This window comes from Megalobrama amblycephala, linkage group LG8, assembly GCF_018812025.1.
Source record: "Megalobrama amblycephala isolate DHTTF-2021 linkage group LG8, ASM1881202v1, whole genome shotgun sequence".
Classification (NCBI taxonomy): domain Eukaryota; kingdom Metazoa; phylum Chordata; class Actinopteri; order Cypriniformes; family Xenocyprididae; genus Megalobrama; species Megalobrama amblycephala.
Genome location: NC_063051.1, coordinates 14,626,804 through 14,639,984, shown reverse-complemented (window position 1 = coordinate 14,639,984; position 13,181 = coordinate 14,626,804). Strand labels below are relative to the sequence as shown.

Genomic DNA, 13,181 nt, shown 5'->3' with positions numbered 1-13,181 from the left:
GTTTTAAAATCATAAGATGTGATTTTGTTTTATTCAGTGTTACTATCAGCAAACACTAACAGGTACATTAGTGTTAGTATTTTGAGGTATTAACTCTCCATACATTGCACTTTAAAAAGAATCTGTTGAGGCTCTTGTTGGTGAATAGAATATATTTTTTGGAATATATTTTTTCTGTGTATCTGTCAAAATATTTTACAAAAAAGTGTCAAAAGATTATCCTACAATATATGTGACATCAAATAAGGGTTAGCACAAAAGTAATCTAAATTTAATCCAAAAGTAGTCAGATTATGTTAACAAAAATGTGTAATCTAAGAGATAATATTACTGATTAATTTTTTTTTCATGTAATTTGTAATCAACTGATTACAATTCATAAGTAATCTACCCAGCTCTGCTCACAAAGGCTGAATTTATTGGACTGAAAATAGAGTACAACACTAATTTAAAATAACTATTTTTTTAAGCAGTTTTTTTTTTTTTTTTTTTTTTTTTTTAAAGTAATATAAATGTAAAATGTCCTTTATTCTTTTAATGGGAAAACTGAATTACTCCAATCTTCAGTGTTGCATGAGCCTTCAGAAATGTCTTTCCTGCCACTTTTGTCCAAAATGCATCCTTGATGCTAAATAAAAGTATTAATAATTTCCTTCTAAAAAAATGTTTTTTTTTAAACAGTAGTTTATATACAGAGAAGGGGTCATCTTTATAATGTATTTAACATTTACTTTTAAAATGTACTACTCATATTCTGTTATTGGAACCCCTTTCCCCCTGCAGTGTCTATAGTGATGAAATCTCCCGCTGGGGAACACTGACCCCTAATGGGATAAAGACAGCACTGCATGAGTACAACTACACAATGATATAGGCTATTAATATTGTCAAGCTCTTTCTAACATGCATGGAAATTTCAGAGAAAAACAGTTAATATGTTCAAAATGTGCTTTCTGTAGACTGGTAAAAAAAAAAAAATCATGAAATTAATCTTTTTAGCTAGTTATTTTTTTAATGAACAACAACAAAATCTTACGTGTTCATCTCTTGTATCATGCCTTGTTTACTTTAGATTACTCACTGCACGTTGCAGAGTAATATTCTCTGGAAAACTGCTTTAGAATAGGGGCAGTCATGGCCTAATGGTTAGAGAGCCATACTAGGTACCATGAAAGTTGTGGGTTTGATTCTCAGTACCGACAGGAAATGACTGAGGTGCCCTTGAGCAAGGCACCCAACCCCCAATTGTTCCCTGGGTGCCACACCAAAAATGTGTGCCCACTGCTCCAGGTGTGTGTCTCCACGATTTGCAGCGTGTGTTCACTACTCGCTACTCCTAATGTGTGTGCACTAACTGAATGGGTTAAATGCATTGAAATTCCGAGTATGGGTTACCATATTTGGCCTTCACATGTCACTTTCACTATGAAAATCACTCTACAATGAATTTAGAATTGAAATAAAATGTTTCTTTTCAAGTTGATGCATCAAACATTTATTTAACAGAAGGTAGAAATAAAATATATTTATAAACCTACTTGAAAACAAATATTTTCCAAGTAATGTTTTAATCACTTTATTAGCCATTGTCAATATAAAACAACTATTTAATTAAGCTACCTTTATATTTTAGGAAAGGAAATTTAAGGTCCTCTTGCAAAGGGATCATGGGGATCAAAAATATATATATATAGTCAATTCCTCTGGGACACATTTTCTGGTGTGTTTCTAGTTCCTGTGACAGATATAATTGCTTTAGCTACAGTTGGTGGCTAAAGGAATTTGATTTCACTGATTTACAAGGATTTCGTTAAACTGTGCCCATTTTCCACTAGGGGGAGCCACTGAACTATAGAAGAGTTTATGCTCCTTCAAAAACACCCAAGTTTCCATCAACATCTTAGACTGGACTTTTTTATTAATACACCAGGTCCATATATTTACAATAGGTAATACTGATTGTACAATGATTATACAATTAATACCATTATGCAGCATTATACTGGACTATGTTTATGTTGATTACGGCACAGGTGTGAGCACATACTCGCTCCTCCAGCTGTCCTCCACTTCTCACAGTGGAATAGTGTTTTTCTGAGTAAAGGCTCTGTTGTGGAAAACTAAAAAAATTTTTTTGTGAAAATCTGAAGTTTCACTGTAAAAACTAGCCTAGTGTTGTAAGAACATACTCAGGATAGCAGTGAAGGCAGGACAGGTGCTTATAGTTACTCAGAACACAGCCATAGTTCATGTGTATAAAAGTGTATTAAATGCTTATAAAGAGAGCAGTCTGGAATGCATAAAGTGTAACACAATCTGTGATGGAGTGTCATATTGAGCTACTTTGGAGGAGGGAGGCTCTTGGCCGAGAAAGGTTGTTTTCACCCCTGCTGGAAGAAGTGTGGGAAAAATTCCTTTCTCTTGTAGGAAAACAAGTGCAGCAGGTTTTAGTTTCAGTCTATCTTTTGTGTGGATCGATGGCTTACTCTTTCTCAGAACTCATAACCGTGTACGCTCTTGGCTGGTGGGCTTGCATTAATGATATGCTATATCTAACGGACATGGCGGATGTCAGTATCCGTCGGTGGGACGTATTGTAAGTATAAGAGAACTGGCAAGAACGCTGGGTGTTCTGCAGCTGTTTTCAAGCAGAATGAGAGTGCATTTGTGCGCCTGCAGGAGACATGCATTTGCACAAGTTTATATGTGTTTTTGTCTTCTAGGATCATACAAGATGTGAACAGTGCTGTTATTGTCTAAAACTATTAAAAATGTGATAAAAAATATGATAAATAATAATAAAAATGTGATTAAAATTAACTAAAACAATAAAAACTATTACTATGAAAGACTAAAATGACACTGGATGTCAAAGTGAAAAATGACACATCACCTCGTGATTGCTTTATTACAGGCCATTCCCATGCAAGGCATCTCTACCTTCCTGTTTCGCAAACACCTGCACATATATGGGCATTGCATTAAATGGATGTGGTTGAGTTCCGTCTGCCATTCTTTAAGCTCCCCCCTCACAAGCACGTAGACTCGCACTATCCCACATCCTCCACACAGACACACTCACTCAACATCCGTGCAAACCGGCCTGAAGAACAGACAGGCGTGGCCTGGCAGGAAGTGATGTTACTTGGCTTTGTAGGACTGGTGTTTTTGATCATGTGTGTTGTAGTGCGCCCCACAGGAAAATGAGGAAGTGCTTCATTTAGGATTTGTTGTTCTCTCTGTCTGTTAGTGTGGGTGCTGACCACAGATAACTTTGTAGTTCCTTGTTCCTGTATGTGTGTGTGTGTGTGTGTGTGTGTGTGTGTGTGGGGGGGGGGGGTCATGTTTTGCCTACACTGGGGAGACAAAATGGACCACAAAAGTAGTAAAATCTGTTAACGTTTTTTATATTTTATTTTTACAATTAGAGTAATACAAGATCTCTTCAGTACAAGTCAAACATTCCCTTTAACATTTAATAATAACATTACACTTTTTTTTCTCTCTCAAATTTCCATTGACCCCTTTGCTGCACCATGTGGTTCCTCGGACCCCAGTTTGAGGCTTAAGCAACGTCAGCAAAAAAAGAACACTGTTTACTTAAAAAACTACAAGACAAACAATTTTTCACTGATGAATAATTCACTATAAGACCAAAAAGGTGCATTAAATTTTGTTTTAACTTAAAGGTGCTAAAGAGGATGTTTTGTTTTATACATTTTTGCAATATTACTTGAAACTGTCTTTACTAACTGATAAAATACTATTTATTAGGTGCACTGAAAGTAATAATATTAATATACATCATCTGTGCATGAGGTAGGGCCTTAAAAACATCAGCCATTGGCCCTCTGGCTTGTCAATCACTGCCGTGACGTTCCTTGTGAGAGACGTGCACGGCTGCTCGCTCCAGTAACTTTCCACACTCCACAGGCGCCACATGCAATGTTTTTGTCAGGAGACAGGAGCAACAACAGCAGATTATGAGTTACCTGCGGCGAGTCCGACATAATGAATCCACAAACACGACACAGCGAATGCCGGTGGTAAACACTCGTGTTCCAATACTCGTGCACGAGTTTTGGGGAGGCGTTCTCTTGAAATGAGCTGTGAAGGAGGGGGGCTGTTCTTACGCATTCACTCATTTCAAAAACTCAGTAACAGTCTTTGGATTCTCTGTCGATGAAAAAATCCTCTCTATCACCTTTAACTGAAAATCAAAAAATGCAGAGCAGTTACTTTCAGGATTAGGTTTAGGGGCTAGAAAATATCACAAGCTCATAAAAAAAAAAGAAGCAAAAAAACAAAAACAAAACAATGGACAGTCTCCTTCATGATAGTGAATTATGCTTTTGTGGTGTCATCATGCCAACTGTTGCACCTGGTGACTTGTAGAGCCGGTTCCTGGTTATGACTTCATTTGGGGAAAAATAGGGAGAAACCTTCCTAGAAGAGCAGTGAAAAACAAAGGAACTGAGTGTTACAGTGGAGAGAATACAGGATCTACCTGTGTGTCTGCTGCCTGAATCAGTCATATGTTGTGCACACAGCTATGTTCCAAAACCTGGTGAGCTACCTACATAGAGATCAGATGTGCTCCAACAGTAGCCACATTCAAATCCAGACTCAAAACATCTTTTTAGCTATGCATTTACTGATTGAGCACTGTGCTATGTCCGAACTGTTTGCACTTTATTTTATACATATTATCTTTTTATTCTTTTAATTCTTTTTCTTGTTTTATTTCATTTTTTAATGCATTTTAAAGGTGCCCTAGAATTAAAAGTTGAATTTATCTTGGCATAGTTGAATAACAAGAGTTCAGTACATGGAAATGACATACAGTGAGTCTCAAACACCATTGTTTCCTCCTTCTTGTGTAAATCTCATTTGTTTAAAAGACCTCCGACGAACAGGCGAATCTCAACATAACACCGACTGTTACGTAACAGTCGGGGTGTACGCCCCCAATATTTGCATATGCCAGCCCATGTTCAAGCATTAGACAAGGGCAGGACATCTGGATGTGCACAGCTGAATCATCAGACTAGGTAAGCAAGCAAGGACAACAGCGAAAAATGGCAGATGGAGCAATAATAACTGACATGATCCATGATAACATGATATTTTTAGTGATATTTGTAAATTGTCTTTCTAAATGTTTCGTTAGCATGTTGCTAATGTACTGTTAAATGTGGTTAAAGTTACCATCGTTTCTTACTATATTCACGGAGACAAGACTGTCGTTATTTTCATTTTTTAAACACTTGCAGTCTGTATAATTCATAAACACAACTTCATTCTTTATAAATCTCTCCAACAGTCTGTAATGTTAGCTTTAGCCACGGAGCACTATCAAACTCATTCAGAATCAAATGTAAACATCCAAATAAACACTGTACTTACGCGATTAGACATGTTGCATGACGAACACTTTGTAAAGATCCATTTTGAGGGTTATATTAGCTGTGTGAACTTTGTTTATGCACTGTATTATAGTCGAGAGCTCGGGGGGCAGGGAGCGTGAGCATTTAAAGGGACCGCAGCCTAAATCGGCTCATATTTAATTATACCCCAAAATAGGCAGTTAAAAAAATTTATTTAAACAAAATCTATGGGGTATTTTGAGCTGAAACTTCACAGACACATTCAGGGGACACCTTAGACTTATATTACATCTTTTAAAAAGACGTTCTACGGCACCTTTAAATCTTGCTGTCTGGTTGAAAGAGCTGGGAGAATTAGGAAGTATGCATTTGTTATCCCTGGATGGAGCCCTGACAGAGTTAGTCCAGGAAGATTTGTCTGTAAGGGTACTGTTTAAACGCACAGCTACCTAACAAATATAAATATTTTTACAGTTATCCCTCCGCGTGAGGAAGATCCATTTAGATCCGCTCTGATGAACAACAAAAAACTCACTGAAACTTTCGAACTCTTCCATCCAGATAGTGGTATTCTCTGTTTTTACTCTATTTTTATTTCTTATGCATTCAATTTTTATTCGTATGTATTTAGTTCTTCTTTATGTAAAGCACTTTGAATTACCATTGTGTATGAAATATGCTGTACAAATAAAATTACCTTGCCTTACATAGGCAGCATTTTTAAGTATTTTAGACATGCTCCTGATGTAACTGCCAAAGGATTATAATTGTGACTTTAAAGACACAAGTCAGCAGAGCATTTCCTGAATGCATTGTGCTTATAAGATGAGATGGTGGCTCTGTTGTGAGAAGTGCTGTTAATAAGTACATTTCTAGCATGACAACTCTCAGAAAATTGTTAGCATGGTAATGGATATGACAATGTTAATGTATTTGGTCTTGGTGGAGTAGATCTGCTACGCTGCTGCTGAATTGCAGCTGCTGTAGATTATTGCTGTTGTTGTAGATTATTGCTGCTGCTGCAGAGCAAGTATAGGAACTTGCTACTGCCAATACATGCGGTGATACACTGCTGCGAGTAAGACATAGTGCTGCTGCACAAATAGCATCAATAACCCATAGCAGATCTATACAGGTGGAGCTGGGGAAGGTGGAGGGTTTTAGAGGAACTCTGAAGCGCACTGCAAACTGCTATAGTGAATGTAACCAGCCATTTAAATGTGTGAGCAACTAGCTCATTGGCTGCAGATGTGACATGGACCAATCAGCTTGTGCCAAGTAGTTAATGCTGTAATTATCATCAGCTAGCTTTAAGACCTATCAGCCTGCTCCATCTAGAGATTCATGCCAGAACTATGCATTTCATGCAACACCAAAAAATGAAATGAGTTTGAAAGCTTGTTAGAGTTATTTGTTGTAATTACCATAATTACGAGATGACAACTCGTGACATTCTTTTTGGAGCTGTTCACATCCTCAGAGCCAAAATGAATCTGTAGTGGTCAGGTGGTACAGCGGTCACATGGTACAAGTTGGAAGTTGTTACGAGTTCTACGAGGACGTCAACTCTTTTTATAAGTTGGAATCCTTTAATTACGGTATTTCGGAAATGCTGTGAACGCACCTTTAGAAGTGATTAGCTTAGCAACATGCTAAAGTCATAGTAAAAATTTTTTGTTGATAATGTTTTGCAGATTGTATGTGTGATTTTTTTTGTTATTATATTAATGTCAAAAGATATTTAAAAGGCGAAATATATCATTCAAATTAATTAAAAGAACTACTCTGAAAATGCAACTAAAACACAACATTTTATATATACTTTATATATATATATATATATATATATATATATATATACATATTTATACTTTTTTGTTCTACTGTAACTGTGCTTTGCTGTGATAATACAGGCAAATATTATGAACACGCACACAATAACACTGAGACACTTGGAACATAAGGCGTTCACAGATCTCCCTCGTGGCTGAATCTGTCGGATATCTTGTGCAGTTATGGTCTCCTGACAGCAGTCAGATTTGTTTAACAGTAATAGGGTTGATAAGAGTGTCTGAATCCTGTGTTGTTGTGTACCCTCAGCAGCTCTCTCCTCTGGGAAAGGGGCCAGTTCAAATCTTACAGTCACTAATTGACTAACAGGAGACAGGAAGTGCTTTTTATGAGTGTAATGTCCACCCTTGGAGTCAAAATCAGGGCTTGGACATCTGACTATGGATGGGCTTTTTTCTTTTTTCCTTTGTAGAGGAGTGTGGTAAGATTATCTGGTGAGTATCAGAGCTCTGTGTGTGGGTTACCTGGCCCCTGTCACACTGGCCTATTTCACCTCCTTTAAGTGGGTCATCTCAGATCACATTCCTGGCTTTCTTTCTCACACTGACAATGGATGTCAATCGTGGGATCCAGTGCATAATTTTTGTTCTGTTTATGTGTGTTTTTTAAGAGTATGCATGTGTTTATTTGAAGAAGGACTGTCATAAATATTCTTTTATTCTTTAACTTTATTTATTTATTTTGCCTATTTGTATAATGCTGAACAGCGATGTCACGATATAGGCATAGTGGTATTGACGATAATCGCGATATTTAAAATGAACAGTACAAAGGGCTGGGCGGTATATTGAGTTTGTAAAAGCACGTTGTCGGATATGACAGATGAGACATTCTACCCACATTCCAAGAAAGTTAGCTCGCCCGTGTGGAAGTTTTTTGGATTCTGTGAAACAGTCTGCAGGATACCACCAACCTGTTTACCAACAAGTGAGACTCACAGGAGTGATAAAACTTATAACATTCCAAGAAATCCATAATTTGGACAAAGATGTCGCTGTAGCTGAATAAAATGCATTTTATAAAAGACATTTTGACAGATTAAACATGAAGAGAATTAACACACCATTGTGACAGTATAGGGTTAATATATGTTAATTCTTGCTTATATATTTTCATAAGAATATTTTTTTTATTTATACGGCAATAACAATCGACATAGCCTTTATCACTGAATAGAATTCTATAAAATACTATAATTTCTGCCTCATTCTGTGATAAGAAGCCACATCAGCTCACAGAAAGAAGTTATTTCAAACTGGTTGCCTTTAAGTGTAATTGCTCCTTTTGGATGCAACAGTGTGATTTAAATAAATAAATAAATAAATAAATAAATAGATAGATAGATAGATAGATAGATAGATAGATAGATAGATAGATAGATAGATAGATAGATAGATAGATAGATAGATAGATAGATAGATAGAAGAAAAATTCTACCATATTCTACCAAAATCCTACCAAGGGAAATACAAAATAAATAAAAATAAACAAAGTAAAAATTAATTTGATAGCATTATTATTATTTTTTTCAAGATTTCCATAGATATCGCTACGGAAGAGGATTAGGGCCAAGCAATAATAAAAAAAAAGAGAAAAAGGGCGTTAAATTAAGAGAACAAATTCGTTAAATTACGAATTTGTTCTCATAATTTAACGACTTTTTTCTCGTAATTTAATGACTTTATTCTCAACATTTTATCTCGACTTTTTTTCTCGAAATTTAACGACTTTTTTTCTCATAATTTAATGGATTTGTTATCATAATCTAACGACTTTTTTTCTCGTAATTTAACGAGTTTATTCTCAACATTTTATTTCGACTTTTTTCTCGAAATTTAATGAGTTTTTTCTCGAAATTTAACAACTTTAATCTCGAGATGGTTTTATTTTTTTATTATTGCTTGGCCCTAATCCTCTTCCGAATATCATGGAATATCGTTATTGTGAATTATTTTAGCAACGATAATCATGTAGTGAAAAATTTAATATTGTGACAGCCCTAATGCAGGATGTTACACTAGCTGTATCTACATGTCAGAAAACTGGTACGGGGCCGTAGAGACATTTTTATCATATTTTATATAATGTATGTGCTAATGGGAACTGTTTGTCTTTTCATAAAGCTTAAGTATGTACATTTTCCACTAAAATACTTTCTTATATTCCATCTATTTTTAGGTAAAACAAAACTCAGGAGTAAAACAAAACATTGCTTTTGGCAGTTTAGTGGTATATTTGGGAGAGTTTACTTATCTTTTTAAAAGAGTTTTAATATAGATTTTTTTGATGGCTGTTGCCGATATCAGAAAGTAAAGGTGTCTGATAGTTGATATAAAGTTAATATGATATCACAGTATTTAATCTGAATAACACATAATGCAATGAAATTTATATTTATTTTACATAATATTTGCATTGCAATATTTGAATAGTTTGAAAAAAAAAAAACTTATCAAAAACTTATATTATAAAAAAACCCCCCTGCAAAATAAATAGGAAAAAAAAAATTGTCACTTGTGCGTGTCCACTGACAGGTGAACTCTCCTGTCCATATTCGATTCACACAGAGGAGTACATGCATTTTTATGCAGGCTTCAATTGCACTCCAGAGGATCTAACAGCTGGGTTTGCTAAAGTTTACAAGGTTTGTGGAATTAACCGACGGTATAAGAGAGAATGCTAGTGCCTTTTTGTTATTAATAATTAGAAAGAGCTGTCAAACAAGACAGTAAACTAATAAACACGGAGAATTGGACTTCTGTGCGTTTGCACTCAGGTGCTGTTTTTCTCAGCGATGTCAAATTAAAAGTCCTACTCCGACACTTACTGGCCGAATAGAAAAAGCATATCAGTTGATAATGGCACCTGCAAAATGTACACAAAAAAGAAAAAAAAAAAAACTGTTATATTGTCTTTGCTGATATATTGATTGACAAATACATATCAAAATGCGAAAAAGAATATCATAGAGATTTGGGGGTGGGCTCTTTTGATCCAGACTAGTTTAGCAACGACTTTGCAACACCCTAGTGACCACCCTTAAGACCAATGCTATCAAAAAAAAAAAAAAAAAAAAGGAATAATTTCCAGCAACCTGCAGCTTCAGCAGTCTGCAGGATGTGAGGCGATATGTTCAGTGATGATCACAGTACAGTGGCATGTGACCAATCCCTCTGTGGCCTCACAGGAAAAATCTCTACATGCCTGAAATTCTCTTCGCAGTCTGCCTTTCATGCCGTTTTTGTCCCTTCTTTTTTGTTTTGTTTCTGAGGTTCATTTGAAGCCATGTCTCTTGGCAGACAGAGGAAAAGGAAATATTTGCCTGGCCATAAATAAGTAGAGATTAATTGCAGCGGCAGTGGCTGTCGGTGGGCAGAGATTATTGATGTGTTGGAAAGTAGAGGGAGGCAGTTTTACCGGCCTTCTCACCCCCACAGTCTAATGACTGTTAAATATTCCGGTTTCATACAAGTTAAGCTCTCTCTCCCCTTTCTACTTTCATCATTTCTTACATCTCTTAAAGAACATTACATTGTTATTATTTGTAATCTTATATTGCACACGCTGCCTGAGTCAATCAGGTCCATCTACATATGGGTTTACCAAACAGCGTCTTGTGAGGGAACTGCAGGGCATTTGAGTGTTGATGAAAAGCTACTTAATTAAAGCCAATGTAAAATAAAAGAATAGGGCTGTACAATAAATTTAAATCAAATTGCGAGTATCAAAGGCTTTTTATTGAAGAAGTATATAGTCTGTTGCGCTGCATGTTTCAGAATGAAGAGCAGCATTGACTAAAGACATGCCTCTTGAGCACTTGACTGACGTTTTGCTTTTTTTGGCTTTTTGCACTTACATTCAAAACGAAAATTCGTATTTTTTTGCAAGTTCTCAGCAATTTTGCTATTATAGCACTATTTGTATGTTGTCTCTTGCTTTAGTTTGTATTATTCTCATTTTAAGTCACTTTTGATAAAGGCGTAAATAAATGAATGCAAATGGTTGGTTTAACTGTACTTGAACCACTTTTAAATTATAAGTACCTTGAAGCTTAACAGTCTGCAATTTCAAAGGAGCTTCCCATCACTGCTGGTCATCTGTCTGTAGATGTGGGAGTAATGTGCTGTTGCATGTGCAGTTATGTATGTTTAGTCTGTGTGAATCACAGGCAGTTTAGACACTACTTTCCTGTGGGATAAACCTCGTCTCCCAATATGCACATCAAGATCATTAGGACAAATGGGTGTTTCTCTTCATTAAAAAAGCAGCAAAACTTATGAACAACTTACAGTTGACTTGTGACGCTTGTGCTATTTGTGTGCTTCCAACGCATTGTCTGCTTGTGTGTGTGTGTGTTTTTCTTAGAACTCCCTCAGTGTTTATGTGTATCATATCTGTCATTGATAGGAATCCTTATCTTATCAGACTCATTGATATTTATGAGTGCACATGTTGTACATTCTCAGAGTCTCTCAGAGCAGGTGAGTGACATATATCACTCATCCAACATTTTACCTAATTCAAAATGCAGTGAAAGGAATATTCTGGGTGCAAGTTTAGTTCAAGTGTAAGCATTTCTAGCAAACTGAATTTCCACTTGGAAAAAATAGCTAAAATCTGGGTCACTATGGAGCCTGTAGTGTGGAAAAAATATCATGGCCACATATTAAGGATTCTCTCCCTTGATTTGTTAATTTATGGTCATGTTTGAGTAATTTGTTTTCTCATTTAGGTTAAATCATGGTAACACTGTACTAATTTGTTTCCTCATTTTAATTATTTTAATCATGGTAATGGAAAAGAAAATGTTTTTGTGGTAATCAACATTATGCTACAAATGCATGATTAATCTTAAAGGGTTCCCTTTCGTGGGAACTATCGACGCTGCGTGAAACGCATTGGGAACCTTCTGCGTGATATCGTCATTGAAGCACTCCTGTATCCAACCAATCGTGTAACGAGACGTCAGAGACGGGTGACGTCACGGACCAGGAAACTATAAAGCATGCCCGGATGCAGAGAACACTAGCTTCTGCTATCTTCAGCAAGCGCTCCATGTTATCCCATGTGTCTTATTTAGTGTTTGTCTGTCTACCCAATATTGTGGTTTCACTCTTTGTCTGAGGACAAGAGTTTTCAGCAACACTCGTGTGTATATTTGTGATCGCTGTTTGTGCGTCCTATTTAGTGTTTGTTTGTCTCCCCTCTTTGTCCGAGGACAAGAGTTTCACAACACTACATACATATACACACACTAGACACAATATATATATATATATAAAATGGCGGATGAAGGCAAGCGATTCAGGAAGTGTGCTTTTCCCTGCACTCGCTATATTCCTGACGGGGATACACACGATATGTGTGTCGTTTGCCTAGGGGTTGAGCACGCGCAGGCAGCTCTCGAGGGGGCTGTCTGCGTGCACTGTGAGAAGCTCACCCTGAGAGTGTTGAGATCTTTGATAATAAGGAGGGTGCCTCGGTTGGTGTTCCCCGCGGATCGGGTCCCGCTGCTGCCGAGGCAGAGCGAAGACTCCATTCGTGGGGTTCACAGATGGATCTGGCGGCGGGGGTTGAGACGGGCCCCGCCCTATCTCTCCCTTCAGCCGCCAGACCCAGTGTCTCTCCTGCCGTGGTGGAAGCACGCTCAGCGGTTTCTTCCCCGCGGGGAGAGACATCGGCGCTTCATCTATCTTCATCTGAGGAGGTTGATGTGATGAGCGTCGAAGCAGGGGAAGAGGAACCGCCATCCTCTTCCCCCGCACATGAGGAGCTCTTGGAGGTAGTGACCAGAGCTGTAGCCAAATTGAATATCAGCTGGTCAGAAGCAGAGCGGGGAGACGTTAGACCAAAAAGCAAGCTTGATGAACGCTTTCTCCCCGCGCGGTCACTACCCCCACGTCGGTGCTTACCATTTTTTCCAGATCTGCACACTGAGGTGTC

The 13,181-nt window shown here is 37.2% G+C and overlaps 1 protein-coding gene across 3 annotated transcripts in view; it reads left to right on the top strand.

The window, feature by feature from the left end:
• The window catches only part of gng12b (guanine nucleotide binding protein (G protein), gamma 12b), a 67,226-nt gene that overhangs the window by 14,019 nt on the left and 40,026 nt on the right, over nt 1-13,181 (top strand). The window contains exon 1 of one of the 3 annotated variants that reach the window (XM_048199593.1): nt 494-2,596. The exons of the other annotated variants lie outside the window; for them this stretch is intronic. The gene's annotated coding sequence lies outside the window, so the exon portion shown is untranslated. Of the gene's footprint in view, nt 1-493; nt 2,597-13,181 lie in introns of those variants that run through there. 3 annotated transcript variants of the gene reach the window in all.